This window comes from Scylla paramamosain, chromosome 13, assembly GCF_035594125.1.
Source record: "Scylla paramamosain isolate STU-SP2022 chromosome 13, ASM3559412v1, whole genome shotgun sequence".
In the NCBI taxonomy this organism is placed as follows: domain Eukaryota; kingdom Metazoa; phylum Arthropoda; class Malacostraca; order Decapoda; family Portunidae; genus Scylla; species Scylla paramamosain.
This window is the reverse complement of record NC_087163.1, coordinates 1,601,881-1,623,244: the sequence shown is the minus strand read 5'-3', so window position 1 is coordinate 1,623,244 and position 21,364 is coordinate 1,601,881. Positions and strand designations below refer to the sequence as shown.

Genomic DNA, 21,364 nt, shown 5'->3' with positions numbered 1-21,364 from the left:
GGAAGGCAGGAGTTGTAGTAGTGTGGAAGTGAGAAGAGTGAAGGGTGGAGTGAAAGGAGTGTGGAGCAGCTGGAATTAACCCTTTCCTAGAGCCACGAAACAATCAGCAGCACCAGAAGCAATGCGTGAGGTCTTTATCAGCATCTACAAGAAAGTTAGAGATGAAAAAGAATACATTTTGCAATTTTTTTCCCAGTTCAAAGATTGGATGCGGCTGCAGAACAAGTGAAGATGTCTCAGAGTGGTTAGCAATTAGGGATAGTGTACCAAGTGGCAGTCAAAGGGTTGAGGTTAGCAGTGGGTGGACGAGCAAAGTGAGTAAGGAAGGCAAGGATTCCATCACTGTGGTCTGAGCCTCGTGTGTGTGGAAGACGGGGGTTGATCCCCAGGCGCTGTTCCTCCATCACCCTTTGACTCAGCTGTGACTCTTTAAGTTTTCGAAAGACACCACTGACAGGAAAAGAAGCAGTTGTATTTTCAAGTCAGTCATTCGAATAGCAAGTGCCGTATAAGGGTCAAGACTGCCACACCCCAGCAAGTACCAGGGAAGACGAAAAGACCCACCTCACCACTTCCCACCCCTGTCCCTTTAAGAAGCACCGCATCACATAAGCATTGATAAGAGTAATTTAAATTCATAGCACCACCCTGCAGCTGGGAATATAGATTGAACAAAGGAGCAGTGAAGCAGTCTCTCTTTCACATTATATAGGAGAGAAACCCCAGCCACGCTCATCAAAGGGACCACAATGAAGCTAGTACTAACAGCAGCACACAGCCTGAAGTCTCACATTAAACAGCATTCTTAATTGTTTCTGCGTCAAACCTTAACTATTTTTCACAGGCGCTAGTGAAAATTCATGAGCTTCTTCAAGGTTGTTTCCATAATTCTAGTAGTCGTTTAATAATTATTCCGCAACACTGAGGGAAAAAAAAACATGAGCACCCGATTAATCATCCCTGTATCCTTTGAAAGCAGTTCTTATGAGATTCCCAAGAGTTTCAAAATACAGGACTGGATAAACGTCAGAGATTCATTCTTTCCAACGGCTTCCTTCTCTTTTTCGCTGTCCTCCTTTACTATATTTGCTCCTCTATTTTCTCACCTGGTATTCCCCCGATTTTTAGAGCGATGATTTTTCCTATCTCCGGTGTCCTTTATTTTGTCTCCCGCACTGCCAGGAACACGGAAGCTGGACAGGGAATCATCTAACACGAAAACACGTCTGTATTGCCACGACCAAGCTGCTAACACTCTGCAACCACCAGTGACGTAAAATTACACGACCATCCTATCACCAATTATCCAGAAAGGATTACAAAACTGAACAGGGAGTCACCTAGCAGGAAAACACTTCTGCATTACCACCACCAATACCGGTGACGTCAACTTCCACCACTGCCTAACCACACAACATCCACGAGACACCAGTGAGCAGCTACGCGAGGTCAGTCATCCGTGCGTTCATCCATTCACTCATCCATCACGCAGACACAAGCCTCCCAGGGCACCGCGCCGCTTCACTGCCTTCATTATTTGAGCAAACGAAGCAGCGTGAGGCCGAGGGACATGCTGGGGAATTTTAACGTGCGAGGCTGCAATGTCCGTGGGAGGCGTGATGATAATTGTGGACTGAGTGTGGATGATATCATGTAATGTGTTGTTTTCAGCTGGTGTGTAGGTGTTGGTGTTGAGGTGTGTGTGTGTGTGTGTGTGTGTGTGTGTGTGTGTGTGTGTGTGTGTGTGTAGCCTGGTGTGGTGTAGTGTGGCGAGGGAACTTTATTAATGAATCTGGAGTTTAATGGAGCGTAGACTTGTAATGGTTAAGTGTGTTTGTGTGTGTGTGTGGAGGGAGGGTGGTGTGTGTGTGTGTGTGTGTGTGTGTGTGTGTGTGTGTGTGTGTGTGTGTGTGTGTGTGTGTGTGTGTGTGTGTGTGTGTGTGTGTGTGTGTGTGTGTGTGTGTGTGTGTGTGTGTGTGTGTGTGTGTGTGTGTGTGTGTGTGTGTGTGTGTGTGTGTGTGTGTGTGTGTTACCTTACCATACTAAACAAAATAAGCTAACTAGATAACAGACCAGCCAAATAATTGAATTAAGTAAATATACAAATAGACACACAGCTCACTGCCTCATAAATCTTCATCTGGAATAAATTTACACATTTTTCCCATAAAACACGAGTCACACTCACACTCACACACACACACACACACACACACACACACACACACACACACACACACATACACACACACACACACACGAACCGTACTGACAGGTATAAACAAAGCACTGTACAAAAAACTATAAATATCATAAACACTTTTCCAGTACCGCTGTAATTATTTCAAAGCCTGTAACACCTTGTCTCTCATTTAACATTTTTATTTCATTATCGTATTCAGTGATCTATGTTTATCTCTTTACATTAGGTGAATTTTGTTATTTTTTCCTTAACTCAAGCTCACATTTGTATTACTCTGGGTTTGTGTTTTTGCTTTCATTTGTTGCCCAGGTTTCTATACTTCGTCCACTCTTATGTGCATTTTCATCCTTGTAGCTTCATTTATTTTCATGTAAGAGGGACTCCGGCCAGGGGCAACAATAGGCTAAAGAAAAACGCCTATAGAAATTGTCAATCCCCAAATATTACAGTCATAATTTTGTCCTTTCTCATAATTTTGGATAATCCTTTTGATTGTACTGTTCTTAACCGCTTGGCTGTCACTAAATTCCCTTAAATGTTTGGAGTATGATTTCACAAGACATCACTAACACTGAAAGGTTAATATTAATGTAGCTCAAATCTTTTAGTGATTATTGTATCATCTTTGCTTAGTAAAAAGGTATAAGGTTACTCAAATGAAGTAAAAAGTGTCGTTAGCAGTGAAATGTTAGCTGTCAATTAAAATGAAGAGTGGATGTGACAGAGGTATAAAAGTGGCACAGGGGAATATACCAAGGGTGAAATAGATAAACTCTTCATGGTCAGTAATCACGATAGAAGAAGTAACGAGTTCAAGTATGAAAAAAGGTTGATTTAAAAACTTATAGGAAGCAATTTATTCTCAGAGAGGCAAGTTACTGGAACAGACTTAGTCACTGTTAGTACTGTGACAACACGGCACTTCAAACGAACATTATATACCTTTGTGGACAGGAATGATAGGCGGACATAAGTAGGTTTCTTTTATTCAGGGACTGCCACACGTAACACCAGATGCCTCCTCGTAGCTTCCCTTGTTCTCATGTTCTAATAATGACAATCATAACCACCACACACGCATCCACATCATCCACACTGTTCCATTTACCGCCACACCGTCCGCCATCCATCAGCGGCGCATGAATCACACAGTTTTGAAACACACTAATGACAAAACTCTGAACAACAAACTAAAATGTTACAGCTTAAATAAAAAAAAATTCTATAAATAAAACTAAAGCATGAACTGCCAGCGAATAGGTCAGCTTGTGTTCGCTCTTGCCATAAAAATGCTGAAATACGCAGACTGGGTGTTCGGAGCTCAGAGTTGTTCAAAGGTCACCACAACATGAAGGAAAGGCCGTCGGAGCGCTGACACTGACGCCCTGACGCCTCGCCCCTCCGCCCTTTGTGCCTGTATCGGTTTCAGAAATATTGCAGTCAATTCCCTCAATATTGTCAATACCGCAATGTTTACTAGAGGAAATATAATGTGTGTGTGTGTGTGTGTGTGTGTGTGTGTGTGTGTGTGTGTGTGTGTGTGTGTTTGAATGATGGTATCTGGCATAATGCAGAGATAATATAATAGAAAACGGATTAAACACGTAATTAATCAAATTTTGTTGGTGTTCTCTCTCTCTCTCTCTCTCTCTCTCTCTCTCTCTCTCTCTCTCTCTCTCTCTCTCTCTCTCTCTCTCTCTAATCCGGTGCTTAAGTAGTGTTCAAAACAACTACCAACCATGTTTTCACGTGTATTATTATTGTATATGCTCCACCGGTACAAATGTGTAATCCCTTCGTTAATAACTAGGCGGAGGTGTATTAAGTGCTGCAGGCGAGTGTATCACGTGGAAATGCTCAGGTTTTAGTGTGCGATCAATTGCCAGGAAAAAAAAATAAGGTCTTGGGAGTGAGGGCAATGTTGCGGAGGGTTTTTGAGGAAGCTGATGAGGATTACAATACAGGATCCGCGAGGGAATTAGTGACGCTCAGAATGGAAGCAAGACGGTGAGTAGGCGAGTGTTTAGTAACGTTCCGGAAAAAAAATATTACCAAGTAGCTGAAAATTCCTAAGATCGCTGAGAAATTTAAAGAGAAAATTGTTGGGAATCATGATTAAGTTGCACCTGTGAGGGACTGTTAAGTGCAGCAACACCTGAAGCCCAAACACCTGTGACCATGCCGAGTACCGCCCCCCCCCACACCTCCTCCCGTGTGTGTGTACGTATTGCTGGCTGTGTACGTCTGTTCTCCACCTGTGTACGCATCATGAAGTACGTACACGTTCATCTGCTATGTATTATACTGCATGGACTTCCACCAACCTGTTTGTATGCATTATAATGAGTGAACGTTTCTCTATGTATATGAATCATGTATGATACTGAATGGACCTCCATCAGTGCGTTAATACGTATTACGGTATATATGCGTTTATCTATGTGCATGTGTTTACTTTACTGCATGTTTATTCATCAGTCATGTTTATGTATTGTAGTGCACGTACGCCTTCAGAGCAGGTGAGGCGGGCGAGTCAGGCTGTCACCACCACTACACTCCCGAGGGTCGCCGCAATACGAGGAAGAAAAGACACGCCAGTGATTGGACAGCAAGCGTGATGCATTGCACGGCGGGTGTCTCCTTGACAAAACTCAGTGGCGGTGCAGCCGTCACCTAACAAACGAAGATCCTTGTGGGAAAAACCAAAGTTTCAAATTGTTGATCCTTTTTTTTTTCAGGCAATCCCAAGTGATGCATTGCAGGTCTCGGCCACAGAGGGGAAGACAAAGGCGACTCCAGTGTGGACAAGGAATGGCTGGCGGAGCGAGAAACAAAGCAAACACTCGCTGTCTCGCCTCACATATCACCACCTTGGGAGACACGCCGCTCACCACAAGGCAAGGCCAGCCACTTCACCCACACTCGGAGCGGTTTGGTTAGGTTACGTTAGACTAAACTAGTTCTGATTATGTTCATTGTTACGTGAGGATAGGTCAGGTAAGGAAACCTGAATAACCTACCATGACCAAACTTAACCCGGCCCAAGTATAGCTGGAGAGGCTGATCTTCACGTGGCACTCAACCCTGGAAATGAACAAAGCCACAACACATCACACGAGGCACTGAAGCAACACCAAGTGACAACACCACCCAGGAGAGAAGTCCAGCGGAGAAATGACCTACAGTCGAGGGCAGCCGTTCTTTTCCCGTCCTCTTCCCGCCCACCTGCCACCCACACGAGCCCCGTCACCTGCTGGGGGCTGGGTGACTGTTATGGGTGCGGGCTGGGTGGACGCGTGAGCTAGCTATGGGACACAGTGTTGATTTGGTATTTAAAACACGTGTCTTTTTCAGCAAAAAGTGGAGGAGTCTCAGTCTGGCCACGACCCTTGCACAGGTAGCAGTGTTTGGTGCGTGCTGAGCCTCGTGTGGAGCTCATGAGGGCCTCCAGACTCATGCCCCTCGGTCTGCTGAAGGTGTAACTACTGAGTGACTTTCATGAGGGAGCGGCTTGACACCACCATCGAGAACCCCCCCTACTACGACCACTGCTGCTACCACCACAAGCACCACCAACAACAACAATGATAATTACCACCACAACCGTTGTAACCACCACATTCATCAAACCCCTATTCTGAAGCTCTCGGCCGCCAGCACACAACACCACACAGCAGAACGAGCAGCTCTCTCTACAACTCTCAATAAGATGTCACACTCAATGACCCCAGCCCCGCGGCGCCACCCAGCGGCCGCCACACCAACCAGTAATCAGACCGACCCACGCCTGACATTTTGCCTTAACGTTGACCTTCACCAACATGAAAAACGGTTAATTATTGACCTCCTGACCCCAGCATACCTCACCTGAGTCTGGAAGGTCACCTGTTGACCCCGAGACTCCCCCTTCACACACACACACACACACACACACACACACACACACACACACACACATACAGCGGCAGTGTAGCCAAGATCGCCATCAGGAATACACGCACTTCCCTGCCACTCCTTTTAATGCTGTACAGACCAAACACTCTCCTTCCACTAGTGGCTATTGCTCCCCTACACGATAAAACACAAGAGAAAACACTCCAAAACCCCATCATTCAAGTCCATCCTTTATTTCCACTTAATTCTTGTTTATTTCCTTTCTCTCCTTCACTCCCGTCACTCCATCACACCACGTCTTCTCTACCACGTCACATAAGCGTCACTGAATATACACGGTCAATTCCAGTTGATCTCCTCACGTCTACCTTTGCGTAACGCTCATACCAGTCAACATTCTATAGCTTCTTCATCCTTCTTCTTTCGTTCTTGTCCTTCACGTCAGGAGAACACACGATATCACATTTCCCTTCCAACATCCCAGGAAATGCCCGTCGTTAGAGAAGTGCACGGGAATGCCTCCAATTATATCAGCTCGTTACGGCTTCCTTTCACGAGCGAGGGCCGACGAGACACGAAAATAAACGCAAGTAAATCAAATAGACACGCAGAGGGAACGAAAAGACGATTAGAAGTGAAAATAGAAGACAAGTGTTTGCGTCTGTCTACTTATCAAAAGGACGACGAAAAAGAAGTGCCCAGTGAAGTCGCCATTCCCAAAAGATAATTGTTTCAAGAGGATATCTAGAATTAGGAGAAATGTCTTGAAACCTTGCTCTCTCTATCTATCTATCTATCCATCTATCTATCTGTCAATATGAGTTCCAGATAAAATAACATAAGGAAGTGGTAACAGAACAAGAAAATTACCGTATACATAGTGAGATTAATAAGATTGATAAGAGGAAAAATATTTGAAAAAAGCAAATAAATACAGAACGGTAAAAGAGTATGTATAAAAAAAAAGTAAATAAGAACTCGAGGAAATAGAATGAAGTGAAAAGGACATATGAAAAGTTACCGGAGAAAAATGGGAAAAGGGGAAAAAATATATATAAGAAAATAACTAATAATACTTCCAGACGAGAGAGAGAGAGAGAGAGAGAGAGAGAGAGAGAGTCTAGGAAGGAGGTTAAGTGAGACGGAAAAAAAAAGTCGGTAAAAGAGGAAGATATCTTAGCGAGGAGGAGGAGGAGGAGGAGGAGGAGGAGGAGGAGGAGGAGGAGGAGGAGGAGGAGGAGGAGGAGGAGGAGAAGGAAGAGGAACCGCACACAAACACTCGACAAGGAGGAACTAGAATTTCAAAACAGTATTAAAGGAAGTAGGAGGAGGAGGAGCAAATATTGGCCGGGATATTGGTGAGAGAGAGAGAGAGAGAGAGAGAGAGAGAGAGAGAGAGAGAGAGAGAGAGAGAGAGAGAGAGAGAGAGAGAGAGAGAGAGAGAGAGAGTCGAGATATAATATGCAAATCGCGCAGGAATAAATTAGTAATGCATAAAAGGAAGGAAAGGAGGCAAGATGTGAAGGCACTGGCAGGGAGGGAGGGGAGGAGTGTGGAGGGATGAAGGAAATATATTTATAAGGGAAATTCAAGTAAATGCCTGGAGAAGCAATGCTGAGAAGAAAAAAACGTAAAAAAAAGACACAAATTAAAGACGATGTGATTCTGACGACGTGCTCAGAAAAATAGAAAAATAAAAAATAATAAGACTATTTTTTTACGAAAGTGCAAAACTGTAAAAAAGAAAAGAAAATAAAAGAAAACTCAGTAGCTTTTAATAACACCATAAGTTGTCATTATCACTACCAGCACTCCTATCACCACCACTGGCAGCACCACCATCACCACCACCACCACCATCACCATCGAAACAAGCAAAGAGACACGAACCGTATTATGAGAGCAAACAAGGACAGGCGGACACACACACACACACACACACACACACACACACACACACACACACACACACACACACACACACACACACACACACACACAAAGAGAGAGAGAGAGACAGGTAGGCAGACAGACAGACAGATAGCCAGCCAGACAGCCACTCAGCCCGACAGACACACACACAGACAGACAGACAGACAAACCGAGACATAAAACCAGCCAGCCAACCCGACAGCCAGCCAGCCAGACAGACAGGCAAACAAACAGACAGGAAATCAACCGGAACACACACACACACACACACACACACACACACACACACACACACACAAAGAAACACACACACACACACACACACAGCACGCCATCCATCTCTCATCCACAATTCATTCATTCATCTTTCATTCTTCCCACTCGCTCTCTCTCTTTCTCCTCCCACTCTCCCCCCCACCCTCCCAGCTGAACAGTGACAAATCCATCACGTACGCTTACCCACTCTCACTCTACGCCCGCCACACTCCATCCATCACACAATTCTCACTAACTAACGTATTGCTACTCGTAAACCTCTTGGCAAGTTTTTATTTTTTGCCTCGACTACACGTTTTTTATTTATATTTTTTATTGCCCTCTTTTTCTCTCTTCCGTTCGTTTCTCTTTTTTTTTTTTTTTTTTGAGGTGTTTCTTATTCCCTGTTACTCGGTTAGTCTTCTCCTTCACAAACACGTGTCTCATCAAAGTATCATATCCACAGCTTCATCACACAGGGCTTCACCACACACGCTGCAGGGCACACTCCTCACACGCTTTACCTCCTCCATTCCTCATCAGTTTACGGTAGAGAAAACTTGCTCCAGCGACTCAAAGCGAGAAACAGGACGGATTTTTACGAAACTGACACTTCTATTTAAGGGCGATGGATAAGTGTAATTACAGTGATATTATTTAACACTATATGTAAAAAAATAATACCTGACTTTTCGTTTCAGGTATAAATATCAGAATATATTTTTCCTCATTTTACGAGTACCATTTTAATATAGAAAACGAGGAGGCAAATAAAAACATATCCAAATGAACAACATACAAAAATACAACTGCCTTTTCTTGCATTGTGATTGTCAGCCAGTCACTAGTGTAGGTATTCCAATCACCGCTGAGTCTGCCGGAGTAACGTAACATTTACAGCCCTGTACTGTTTTTCATATCCAGAATCACCTTTCGCTTCCTGGGCATTTATTTTACTTATTCAAGGCGATGGTACCACAGGGAGCCGTCACTGCCAAGCATGGTCACCGCAGGAATGTGGTGAGTGGTGGCGTGGTGTGTGGTAATGTGGCGTGGGGTAGCGTGGTGTAGCAGTGAGGTTTGTGGTGTTAATTTTTTGTGTGGCAGTGAGATGTATGATGATAAAGTGTGCGGTTGCATGGTGTGTGGCGGAGTTTTATTGAGTGTGTGTGGCAAGGAGGGATGGCAAGATGGTGTGTGGCGATGTGTGGTGATGTGATGAATAGCGGCCTTCTATGTAGCGGCTTAGCGAGGTGAGTGTCATGGCGCCATCTAACGTGGCACGGTAGCAGTGTGTGCCAGTGTGTGGCGGTGGTGGTGGTGGTGTGCTGCGGCGTGGCGGCGGCTTTGGAGTGACCATTAAGTTAACAATAAATCAGGCAAAGCGAGTCGTGGCAATCTAATGACATTCTCCACAAAGGAAGTTTCATATCCCGCCTCACCTTCATGTTGTGTTTCATCCTGCGTGACTCGTTACCGAAGCAGCGGGGCGCGGATCACAGGCTGGCAGAGAGAACACAAGGAAGTCACCGCGGTATTCTTTAGCATTGGGCGCATCGGGAAACCTTTCACGAGTACAGTTGAGCTCCGTCCATCAATGTTGTTATTAGTATTGGTGTTATTGTTGTGTATATGAAGATTAGACACCCACCCTTGATGCTTCTGTTTGGGACGTTCTGGGATAGTTTGAGGTTGGCCATCACAGGCGTCGGGAAATAACGTTACGAGTATAGTTGAGTTCTATTCATTTGTGACTGTAATGCTCCTTCGTCTTGCCTCACTACATTCACTATCTCACCATGTCCTCGTCCCTCAATGTCTTACTTTTTATTTCTACTTTTATTTCTATTCGAGCTTTGAATTTCCTCCTTTTTTGTGTTTCATTATTTATTATTTGTCGTTATGTTAAATCTTTCACTTTGTGTCATCTGCGAATTTTTATTCACTAAACCATATTCTTACCCCGATTTCTCCATGACCCTTCCTTTCCTCCTTCTCCTGCTCCACCTGTGTCTCCTCCTTCGTCTCCTCTGTGGCCATTCCTTCTTCCTCCTCCTCCTCTTTCTTTCTCTCTTCCATGATTTTTTTTTCCTTCTTTCCTTCCTTCTCCTCCTCCTCCTCCTCCTCCTCCAGTGTTGTGTCGTCCTCCTCCAAGCACGTCTTCCTTTGCTTTCATCAGTTCTGCTGAGTAGTAAGTGGCGCAGTGTGTGTGTGTGTGTGTGTGTGTGTGTGTGTGTGTGTGTGTGTGTGTGTGTGTGTGTGTGTGTGTAGCCCTCCTCGTCCTCTCCTTGCCTCCACAACAAGACACAAGGGCGTTTGGTCTTATTTATCACTATCAACGTCTCCCCCTCTCCGTGCCCCCTTCAGACCACCGCTATCTCGCTCCTTCCCCTCCGAGGAGCAGCAGCCCACTCAAGGGCCCTACACGCTGAGGACAGGCCTCGCGCTGCTGTGGTCGTAGTGGTGGTGGTGAGGGAGCTAGAAGGATCGTGCTGAGGTAGAGAAAGTTTTTGTGTGTGTGTGTGTGTGTGTGTGTGTGCGTGCGGGAGCGTGTATTGTAAAAGAGAATAAAAATACTTATAAGAGGTGAAGATGACGATAAACAATTTACTAACCGCACAACACACCTTGAAATTTGGTGGTGGTGGCGGCGGCGCTGCAAGGATGGTGTTGAGGGAGTGAAAGGGAGTGTTTTTCTGTGCGTGTGAGCGTTTAGCGAAAAAAATACCAAGCACAGGCAAAGATAGTGATGAACAATTTACTGGCAGCACAGCACACCTTGAAAATTGCGATGGGCTTCGTTAACATGATGCGAATTTGCGTGTTTAAAGAATGCTTGTAAATGGAAACTCATTCTGCGTATCTAGTTGGATATCGTGGTGACGCTGTGCTCCTCATCTTGCCGAGGGGGAGTGTGGGGGAGTGTGGGCGCTCAAGTGACGGGCGGAGACTCCTTTTTATCGATGTGGCGGCGGTGACAGGCCTCCCTTCCCCGCGGCACCTAATGTCTTAATGTATCTTGGAGCGGGACTGAAGCAGGACAACATTCAACTTTTTCTCCACGCTTGGGTTTGAATGGCTGAGTGTGATGCAACGCGAGTGTTCGGTGCTCTCTGTCCCAGCGAGGCAGGTCCTCCCAGGCGAGTCATGACCTCAGGGGCTGTGAAGGTCCGCCATGAGATGTCACTACCGGCGTTCGTGTTTCCTGTTATCGAGTTTATTTCTTTTATGGTCACGTAATGTGATTATGTACCTCACCACTTCCGAGCGACACTTGAATAAATTATGCTGCAACAATTTTCTGCGTAATATATCGTAAAATTCATTATACACTATTTATCTAGTAATTAAAAACACCAAATGTAATCTGAAATAGCTAACTACACTTTTGTTGTTGTTTGTCCCTTTCCTCTTATCTTTACGAGACACATTTGTCTTCCTTGTCGCCAGGCGCCTCTCCTGCTCCGACCTCCTTCTGTGTCACGACAAAACAAGCCAAAAAATCAGTGTCAAAATTAACACTTGTCACTCGTCACTGCCATTGAAAATTGAATTGTTTTACCTTTTTTTTTTTTTTATTCTTCAGTAGTCAGCGATGATCATTACATGAAAACATATTCACTTAATGTTCACGCAAATAATAAAAATATCACCTAATCGAAGATAAAACCTTGTTCAACTATCATTAAAACCATGAACACACCCCGGGAAAGCACAACAACTTCCACTAGAGCCTGTTAAAAGCGGTCGAGATAATCCGCCGAAACATTTAAGAGCACGATAGTAAGTTTGAATTTTCCTTTCTCGCTAGCACGATGGCCCTGCGTTCCTCACTCACTCCCACACACTCCCTGGGGGCCTGTATTGTATTGTGCGCGTTTATATCAATGAGGACGATGCTGAGGAAACAAGCTTGGCGGTGGAGGACAGGCCGCGATCCTTAATCTAACAGGAAGGCGAGGACACAGAGACCCTTCTGAGCCCCTCAACAATGGCCCGGCTGATAACACTACTGACCTCTCCTCTCTCTCTCTCTCTCTCTCTCTCTCTCTCTCTCTCTCTCTCTCTCTCTGTGTGTGTGTGTGTGTGTGTGTGTGTGTGTGTGTGTGAGAGAAAGAGAGAGAGAGAGAGAGAGAGAGAGAGAGAGAGAGAGAGAGAGAGAGAGAGAGAGAGAGAGAGAGAGAGAGAGAGAGAGCCAGTACAACCAAAACACCAATAAATTGAAAGAAAAAGTCCGCCTACCTGGCACTATACAGGTTAAATAACTTTCTCTCTCTCTCTCTCTCTCTCTCTCTCTCTCTCTCTCTCTCTCTCTCTCTCTCTCTCTCTCTCTCTCTCTCGTAACACAATCCTAACACCCTCAAATCACGTACTACCGACTGCAAATAGGTGAATGAGTCTAATACACACACACACACACACACACACACACACACACACACACACACACACACACACATAATACATATATTGCGGCAAAGACTACTGCACTGTTTGTCTTCCGCCTGACTTCCATTCCTGGCTGGCGAGGGTCGAGGCAGCACCACTCCGGGAACTCAATTGCCTCAGGGTTTGGTGTTCAAGTTTTCCTCCTCGTGCTTTTCCAGGCCGGCATTTCGCTCGTCCTTCTCTGCTTTTATTTTACAGCCTCGCCGCGCCTGACCCCATTCGTGTGCGCTATAAAAGTAAATATACACACGCGCACACATATACCAACCAGCCAGCCAGCCAGTCAGTCAGCCAGCCACACACCCACGCATGCACACACACACACATACACATACACACACATACATGCACTACTAAAGGTTACAGCAAACATGAACAGTGTAAGTGAACATCAATATGGGTGTGTGTGTGTGTGTGTGTGTGTGTGTGTGTGTGTGTGTGTCTGGGTGTGGGTGTTTATATACTGAAGTGTTATCGCCAAAAACCAGGTTCCCTTCCTTCGCAAACATTATTAACGTGTAAAGATAGACTGGTGGTGCACGGTTTTAATGTTCCCTGCATGTTGTATACAAATAGATAGATAAATAAGATAATAATAATAATAATAATAATAATAATAATAATAATAATAATAATAATAATAATAATAATAATGAACGCACTGATGTTTTTGGTGTTAATCGTTAAAATCCTTCCTCCTCCTCCTCATCCTCTTCCTCACCATCTTCCTCCTCCTGCTCGTCATCACTACCATCGTTAGAAAAGATAAACAATTCAGAATCACCAAACACACACACACACACACACACACACACACACACACACACACACACACACACACACACACACACACACACACACACACACACACATGGAACTGAAGGGAAGTCAAACCAGAGAAATCAATAACTTCAATAAACTCTACTGAACTCGCCATGAAAGGTGCAGGGAACGAAATATTTAAAGCAGATAAACATTAAAAAAAAAATTGAAAGGAGAGAGAAAAAAAAAATAACCTGATAACTTTTAGACTAAACAAACTTTCAAACTCGACAGCAAGAAAACCCAAGATGTCGTGTTCTGGGAAGTCGTGTGTGTGTGTGTGTGTGTGTGTGTGTGTGTGTGTGTGTGTGTGTGTGTGTGTGTGTGTGTGTGTGTGTGTGTGTGTGTGTGTGTGTGTGTGTGTGTGTGTGTGTGTGTGTGTGTGTATCAGTATCAGTATCAGTATCGGCCCCAGGAAAGGCACCACCCTCCCAGGTCCCTACAATGGGACATGAGACAGGCTGCCCCGCAAAGCCAGCACGGGGAAGGTCACCGCTTCCAGCCTGCCTCCCCGTTAGCGTGACTGGGTCCTGAGCAAGGCGGGAGCAGTTTACGCTGGAACAAGATGGGGCTGTCTCCATGGCCTTGCACATAAGATTTGGGGCGTGCTAGAGGGAAGTAAGCAGGATTAAGCCACAATAAGTTCATCACCACAATTACCACAGTGCGTTTATCATGACGTGCGTTTATCATGACGAGGGGCTTGTCATGCCTCGCCTTCTCAAGAAACTACCTACTCACTTTCGTCATGGTTTCACTCTCTACCGTAAGAACAGAACGAGGGAGCTCCCCACTGTTTTGTGGACACACTTCATTATGTGAAATTTAGTAATGTCCAGTTTATTTTCAGACAAAAGTTTTACTCGTGTTCGTTTCCAGAGCTACTTTGTGACTGGTATACGCAAACATTGAGTAATCATTTCTTCTTACAAGGATTGCAGTCGCTTTCAGCTGATACATGTTACACTAGTATTATTTAAAACATAGCAACATGAGTATTTCTATCCCTCCAAAAGCGACGCCCTCCTCCCACATCCCCCAGACGCTCATACTGACAGACGAAGGCTCCCTACCGTGGCTGGGCAGGACTCGTATCTCGGGTGGGCGTCGCTCTGAACGGTCGCCACTCACCTGCAAAGAGAAAGAAACAAAATATTAGTATTAGAATTTATATGAAGTTCGCCATGAATATTCATTGATGTTATATGTGAGCAAACAACAAATGAAGCCCAGAGCGGCTGAGCGTCACGCGCTGGAAGTGAAATACCATCGAGTTACAGAGAGGCCAGCACCAGTGACCACACCGCCACAGACCCGCCGCCCCTGTCGCTCTGCCTGCACCGCTGCGTCTTGACTATCAAGTCAAAATACTAAATCGGAGCCTCAGCAAATATCTGCTTCAACCATTGATTGGTGAAATTCACTGTGCTACAATGAAATCATTGTTACACACAATAAAATAATAAAGCTACACTATTTTATATTTTTACCTCCCAGAGCCCTGCCATTGCTTACAAGCCATTGAGCATGATCGAACAAAACAATTTGGCTTCATCAAGAGCGGCGGTGAGTGTGTGCAGCATTCCAGCAGCCTCCCTGGGATGAGAGTTTTGGGAGGAAATTGGTCCCCCGAGACTTTGGTCAAGCTCTGCAGCGCGAGGAAAGGATCAACTTCCTGGGTGTAATCAGAGGATCTTGCAAAGTTGTGACGGGGGCGCGGAGGAGGCTGGCCACCATACTGCTGTCCCTGATGCTGATGTTACTTTTTCTTTTTTTGTTGTCAATGTTCATTCCATTGCAGCAGCAGCTGTTCTTGTTGCTGCTGCTGCGCTGCTGTCCTGGCAGTTCACTTGTATCTTTCAACTGCTGGCTGGCAGTGAGGGGCGTGCTGTGAATGGAGCGGCAGCAGGATGACGAGATACGATGGTGTTGCTGTGCTTCGTCGTGACCTATGATAGTCTGCTGTCCCACCGCGGCGTGATGCTCCTATAAAGCATCCATCGCGTAACAGTGCGCGTGAAACAGTAAGTGAAAGATTTCTACATGATTAAAGCACAAGAGTCAAAGCAGCTGCCGCCGCCGGCGCAGCAAAACCACACACTGGAAACTTTCCCCGCGCATTCACAAGTTTCCCGCAGGAACCAGAAAGTTTGTGAGGGAGGAGCTCAAAGTCTGGTGAAGAAACACGCTTCGTCGCCTGGCACAGTGGCTCCGTGTTCGGGGGTCGTTACTCACACGCCCCCTACACTTCATCCTTTATTTATAATGCCTTGTTCTATTCGATTTTCCGAAATGCAGTTTACCATAAGTAAATATCTTCGTTAAACATCAACTGTTCCCTGGCATGTGTTTTTTTCCTGTGTGACATTGAGCAATCTGTTGCTTCCTACCCTTCCTCCTCTGAACATCACCGCGGCTCCTGCCAACAAGGCTGAAAATTCCACGCAAAGCAGCCCGAGGCGAGGCATACCATCCCTGATGGGGACCTTTGGCCCCAGGAGCGTGGGATGACCCTCGCCTTGTCAGGACCTGAGAAGAAGGGACTGCCTCGTTGGCTGCATGTTGGCCCAACAAGGTTGTCCTGCATCGCTACAAAGCAGACTGCTAAGTAGGCTGTGTTGTTCACTGCCGCGTCTCCTGTGCCTCCCCGCGGGAGTGTTACGCCCCTGTGCTGCGGTGTGGGTTGGATATGCTGAGCGATGAAAACTGTGTGCCGGTTTTATTCCCGGAAGGAGTAAAGTACAGCTTTAATTGAAATACCTCACATTTTTCTTCTCAGTTTCCACAATCTATCCGGAAAATGAAACTAAAACTGCCAACATGACCCGGCACCACTTCCCTGCAGGGGCAGGCTGGCACTGGCACGGCGCGTCTCTCATGCTGCACTACTTCCCACCTCACCCTGCCGTCCGCCGCGCTTCCAAGAAGGCAATTGGCATTACAATACTTAGCAGCAGACTCTTACCAAGGACTCTCACAGTCGTGGTGTACCTGGCGACACAACGCTGCAGACTCAGGGCCGCGAACTCCTCCGCCGCCTGCTTGCCTCGGGGTCACCAGGAAGACTTCCACAACTTGTACACACAATTTAATTTATTCCACCACCAATTCAGGTTCTCTATTCTTGCCATTCATAAACATTCTTTCCCAACACCTTGCAAGAGGCGAGGCGGCGCTCACACCAAGGTAAACACCTCGCTGCGTGAGAGGCAGAGGTGCACCGCCCACCTTGATTACGTATTCAGACAAATTGACGCTTCACTCTCATATGCAAATATCAAGATACCGAGAAGGAAGTCTTCTCAAAACAAACATTTTGACGGCGAAACGTGAGAACTTCGCATTTCTGTGTGTGTGTGTGTGTGTGTGTGTGTGTGTGTGTGTGTGTGTGTGTGTGTGTGTGTGTGTGTGTGTGTGTGTGTGTGTGTGTGTGTGTGTGTGTGTGTGCCCCCGCGCGCACGCGCGCGTGCGTGTAAACTGAGACATAAAAAGATTTAAACAAAATTATAAACGCCTTGTTACTCGGCGCTAAAAATTCTAAAACTTATGTTCAAAGATTTATTAAGATTTTGTAGAAACCTTAATGCAAGTATATGAGCAAATGAAAAACGAAGAAACGACTCAAATCTTAAATAAAAAAAGACGGACAGAACACACAAAAGAATTCACAGGAACAGATCAGCTGAGGGTGTCTTGTTCCAGTCATTTCCTTGATGTTTGTAATGGGTTATCTCTACCTCTATCTGTTCACTAATCTGTATGCATGAAGGAGAGCATAATCTCACCGCCTCCGTCACTGCCGCCGTCACATCAACATTCCCACACAGCCCAAACACTCACGCGTAGCAACACTTTTATTGAATTTCTAAAACTGCTCTTTCATTTGCATAGATAACAGGGTCGCAGGTACACATTTTTAAGGTGTGGCTTCATTGGTGACAAAAACTGTGGTGTGCGGCGTTGTGCTGAATTAAGACGGGCACACGGCACGCGAGGCTGGCTGCTGCTGCTGCCTGTCAGACTGACCTGCAGCCCCTGGAGACACAGCGCATTCACAGAGTCCATCACAGCTGTCCATCCATCTGCCAGCCACGATGCCTTCCATATGACTTTGCTTATTACTTATCCTGTAACGAATAACTGACCTTTGCTTCATAACAAATATGATTTGTCGTGTGTACTATCAAGAGTCTTCACAGGAAATTTCACGCCCTAATCCTCGCTATATCAACATACTATCCTTCTTGAGATTCAATGTTCTGTTAGGTTAGGTTAAGTTAGGTTAGGTTAGGTTAGGTTAGTTAGGTTAGGTTAGGTTAGGTTAGGTTAGTTAGGTTAGGTTAGGTTAGTTAGGTTAGGTTAGGTTAGTTAGGTTAGGTTAGGTTAGGTTAGGTTAGTTAGGTTAGGTTAGGTTATGTTAGGTTAGGTTTCCGTCAATTGTTTCCCTTTCCTTGTTGTTGGCTTTGCGAGGGTTTTATTCGCTCATGTATGGATCACGTGACTCATGCTTGACAGCTCCACTCACACGTCACAACTGAGCAGGCCACAGTCACAAGCAAACTGTCATCAGTCTCTCTCTTCCACCTTCCTGTTGCGTCTTTCAGCGTCTTCGCTTTGGTTCTGAACTTCGTAACTTTGCATCAGCACTCCTCCCTCCCCACGCCTTCGCTATCATCGCGGCACAAGACTTTTAATTTACTTTCAATCCCATCCTGTCCATCTAGCTAATGAAGGACTCACCCAGCATCTTCACTCCATCCACCTATCCGCTCCTTCTCCCTCTCCCCTTTCATCACGTCACTAACCTCCCTCCCCGCCACCCATTACAGCCTCGGTCTCCGTGGTGGCGTGGCGTATGACCTGTGTGGTGTGGGTAGTCAATGAGACCCTGAGATATTTTATGTTGCCCAATGCACACCCCCACCCTTGTCCCCCCGGGTACAGCCATGCCCCGCCCCTCCACGCTGGCAGGCGGCCCTCGTCCTGTGGCCACAGGAATCAGCTGGTGGGTACGCCCAGGCATCATCGGGTGCTCCAGAAAAACACAACACCCCGGGATCGCTGCCCACGCCTTCCGCTCTCCCTCCAGCGCTCCCACCCGGCGCGGCGCTCCCCTTTCCATATTGTGCTAGAAACAGACGCCATATTTCATGGATATGATTTTTTTTCAATGTTTATTTTTTAACATGAATCTAATTCCAAAGTGTAACTTCCACAGACACGCACCGACAAGCGTACTCAGGCTATGGAATACTTTTAATGTTTCAAACCTGTATTCATTTGTTATCATGGCTTAACGCTGCAAAAATGTGTGTGTTTACATTAGTGGTGGCAATAAAGTATGCAAACGTGCTGCGGCCGTGTTGGCGGCGCCGCCCCTCGCCGGCTGGTGCCCGCCACTCACGCCGCACCATGCCGCGACACAGTTACAACAGCAGCTCCTGACGCCCACCACAGTTACCACAACAATACAAGAAAAATAATTTCTCCTCTAAGATGCTTAGGGCGTACTCGCGCCATTCGGGGTTTGCTTCAGTTGCTCACCACACAAGATTGGGTAGGCCTAGAGTGTGCACAGCGCACGTCCCGACCCCCGCCCTGCGTCACCGCACCTCCCGCCCGTCATCCTTCCATTCCTCACGGATGTTGCCTCGCATTTTCTGTTCCCCCGAATATCCCAACCACTACCACAGCCTTCCACATCCACCCCAGCCAGCCACACTGCCTGGCCTGCCGCCCCAGCACATCTCAAGGCACAGTCCAGCCCAGGCCTCGCCCAGGCTCAGGCTGGAATCACCACACACCGCCACCGCCGGTAAGAGGAATTCAATTACTTCCCCACGACCCACACGCTTCCCGCTGGGAGCCGCAGCCCCTCAAGGATAGCCGCCGCGCCCCTCCCTCCCTCCCTCCCTCCCTCCCTCCTCTCCTCTCCTTCGCCTTCTGTACCCTGCCGGCATCTTGCCCTCCCGCTCCAAGGCCTATTTCGCTCCTCATGAATTCTCCTCAAATTGGCGGCGGCGCCTCAATTCTACGTTCAGTTTACAACGTTAGAAAAGTTACGGCGAGTCGCCACCCACAAAGAGAACACTTTGGAGCCTTTTATTCCCACTCTACGTGTGTGTGTGTGTGTGTGTGTGTGTGTGTGTGTGTGTGTGTGTGTGTGTGTGTGTGTGTGTGTGTGTGTGTGTGTGTGTGTGTGTGTGTGTGTGTGTGTGTGTGTGTGTGTGTGCGTGCGTGCGTGCGTGCACGCGGCCGCGCGTCTGTGATTATATATATATATATATATATATATATATATATATATATATATATATATATATATATATATATATATATATATATATATATATATATATATATATATATATATATATATATATATATATATATATTGTATATATACAAAGGCAAGGTAAATGGAAGGGCAGAGTAAGGCGGGCGGGTGTCGGTGCCTGAGCAGCATAGATAAGGTTGTGGAAATCAACACGAGGTGATTCCTTTGGAATATAAAGCCAAGAAGACGGTGTCGCCTCCCTCCCTTCCCCCCTCGGCGAGGATGAGGCGCGGGTCAGGGTCAGGGTCAAGCCACGAGCCTGAGGGTCGCGGCACGGTGGGGCAGGACACTGAGTGCAGAATGGCGCGTGGCGACACCTTGGGAAGGCAGTTCCGGCTTGGGATGAAAGTGTTCCTCTCCCTGGCACTGCGGCACTCCAGGCACCAGGGGGAGGCCTGGCGCCGCGCCGCGATAAGACACCCTGCCGCTGCCTCATTAGTGGCGTGGTGAAGGGCCACGTGACCCGGCAGGCGGCGACCAGCTGACCAAAGCCTCTGAGAGAGAGAGAGAGAGAGAGATGGGTGAGGGGGGTTATGACACAAAAACAAATGTGACGCGCTGCCGTCCTGAGCGGGGGAGCCGCCTCGTGCGGGTGGTCGGGGTGGCGCTGCTCTGCCTGACCTGTGCTGGCGTGGGCACGTTCACCGCGGCAGCATTGCGTCCTATCACTGTGCCCGGAGTGTTTCTTTCGTTCAAGCAGCGCGTCACCTTGCCTGGGTGTCTGCTGACCCTTCCCGGCCTCCTCCCACCCTGCTTCCCGCCACACACAGCCCATCACTCTTTCGTCCATCATGCGTGGCACAACCCTCTCCTTTGCCAGTAAATGCGACTGCTTCCTCTAATCTGCCTACCTTTCTCCCTTCTTTTTTTTATTACTTCCACTTCACTCAGTCATCGTCACTTTTTCGTCGTGCGTGTCACCGGAAGTTTCTTATCCCACATTGTTCTCAGTCAAGAATTGATTAAATTCACTCAAAATGATGCCATAAATGTCGTGTTCCATCCAAGCTTTCCTTTATTCAAGACCCGCCACCACACACTCCTCGTCCTCCTAACCAGTGTGTGCTCCTCAGACTCCTCGCTGATTAATTCCTCTCCTGTCAGCCTGCAGTCGAAGGTCACCCAGGCCACCACAGCCCCTCCGTCAGCCACTACCAGCCATGAGATGAGCACCAGGTGCATCACGATGCATGTTCTCCCCAGCACAGCTTCTCAACGTCTTAGTCTCTTCATGGTGACCCAAGTGTTGTCCAAGAGGGCGTTAAGCCATGTCACTCCTCACTGAATCATATCCCTAATTGTTATTTGTGTTCTAAATCGCCCTATTTTTCACACCAGCAACTGTATTCTTTCTTGCATAACGTGTGTCCAATCCTCAGCTCTTCTTCTATGTTCTGTTATCTCTTTCCATGTCCCAGCTGTCCAGCGTCTTTCTTTTCATCAGTTAGGTTAGGTTAATGTCCCAGTCATCC

General features: G+C 46.7%; 1 long non-coding RNA gene across 1 annotated transcript in view; it reads right to left on the bottom strand.

The window, feature by feature from the left end:
- The window catches only part of LOC135106298 (uncharacterized), a 69,734-nt gene that overhangs the window by 30,572 nt on the left and 17,798 nt on the right, over positions 1-21,364 (bottom strand). Inside the window, exon 2 of the long non-coding RNA XR_010271252.1 lies at positions 14,629-14,686. This is a non-coding gene — a long non-coding RNA (uncharacterized LOC135106298). The remainder of the gene's footprint in view (positions 1-14,628; positions 14,687-21,364) is intronic.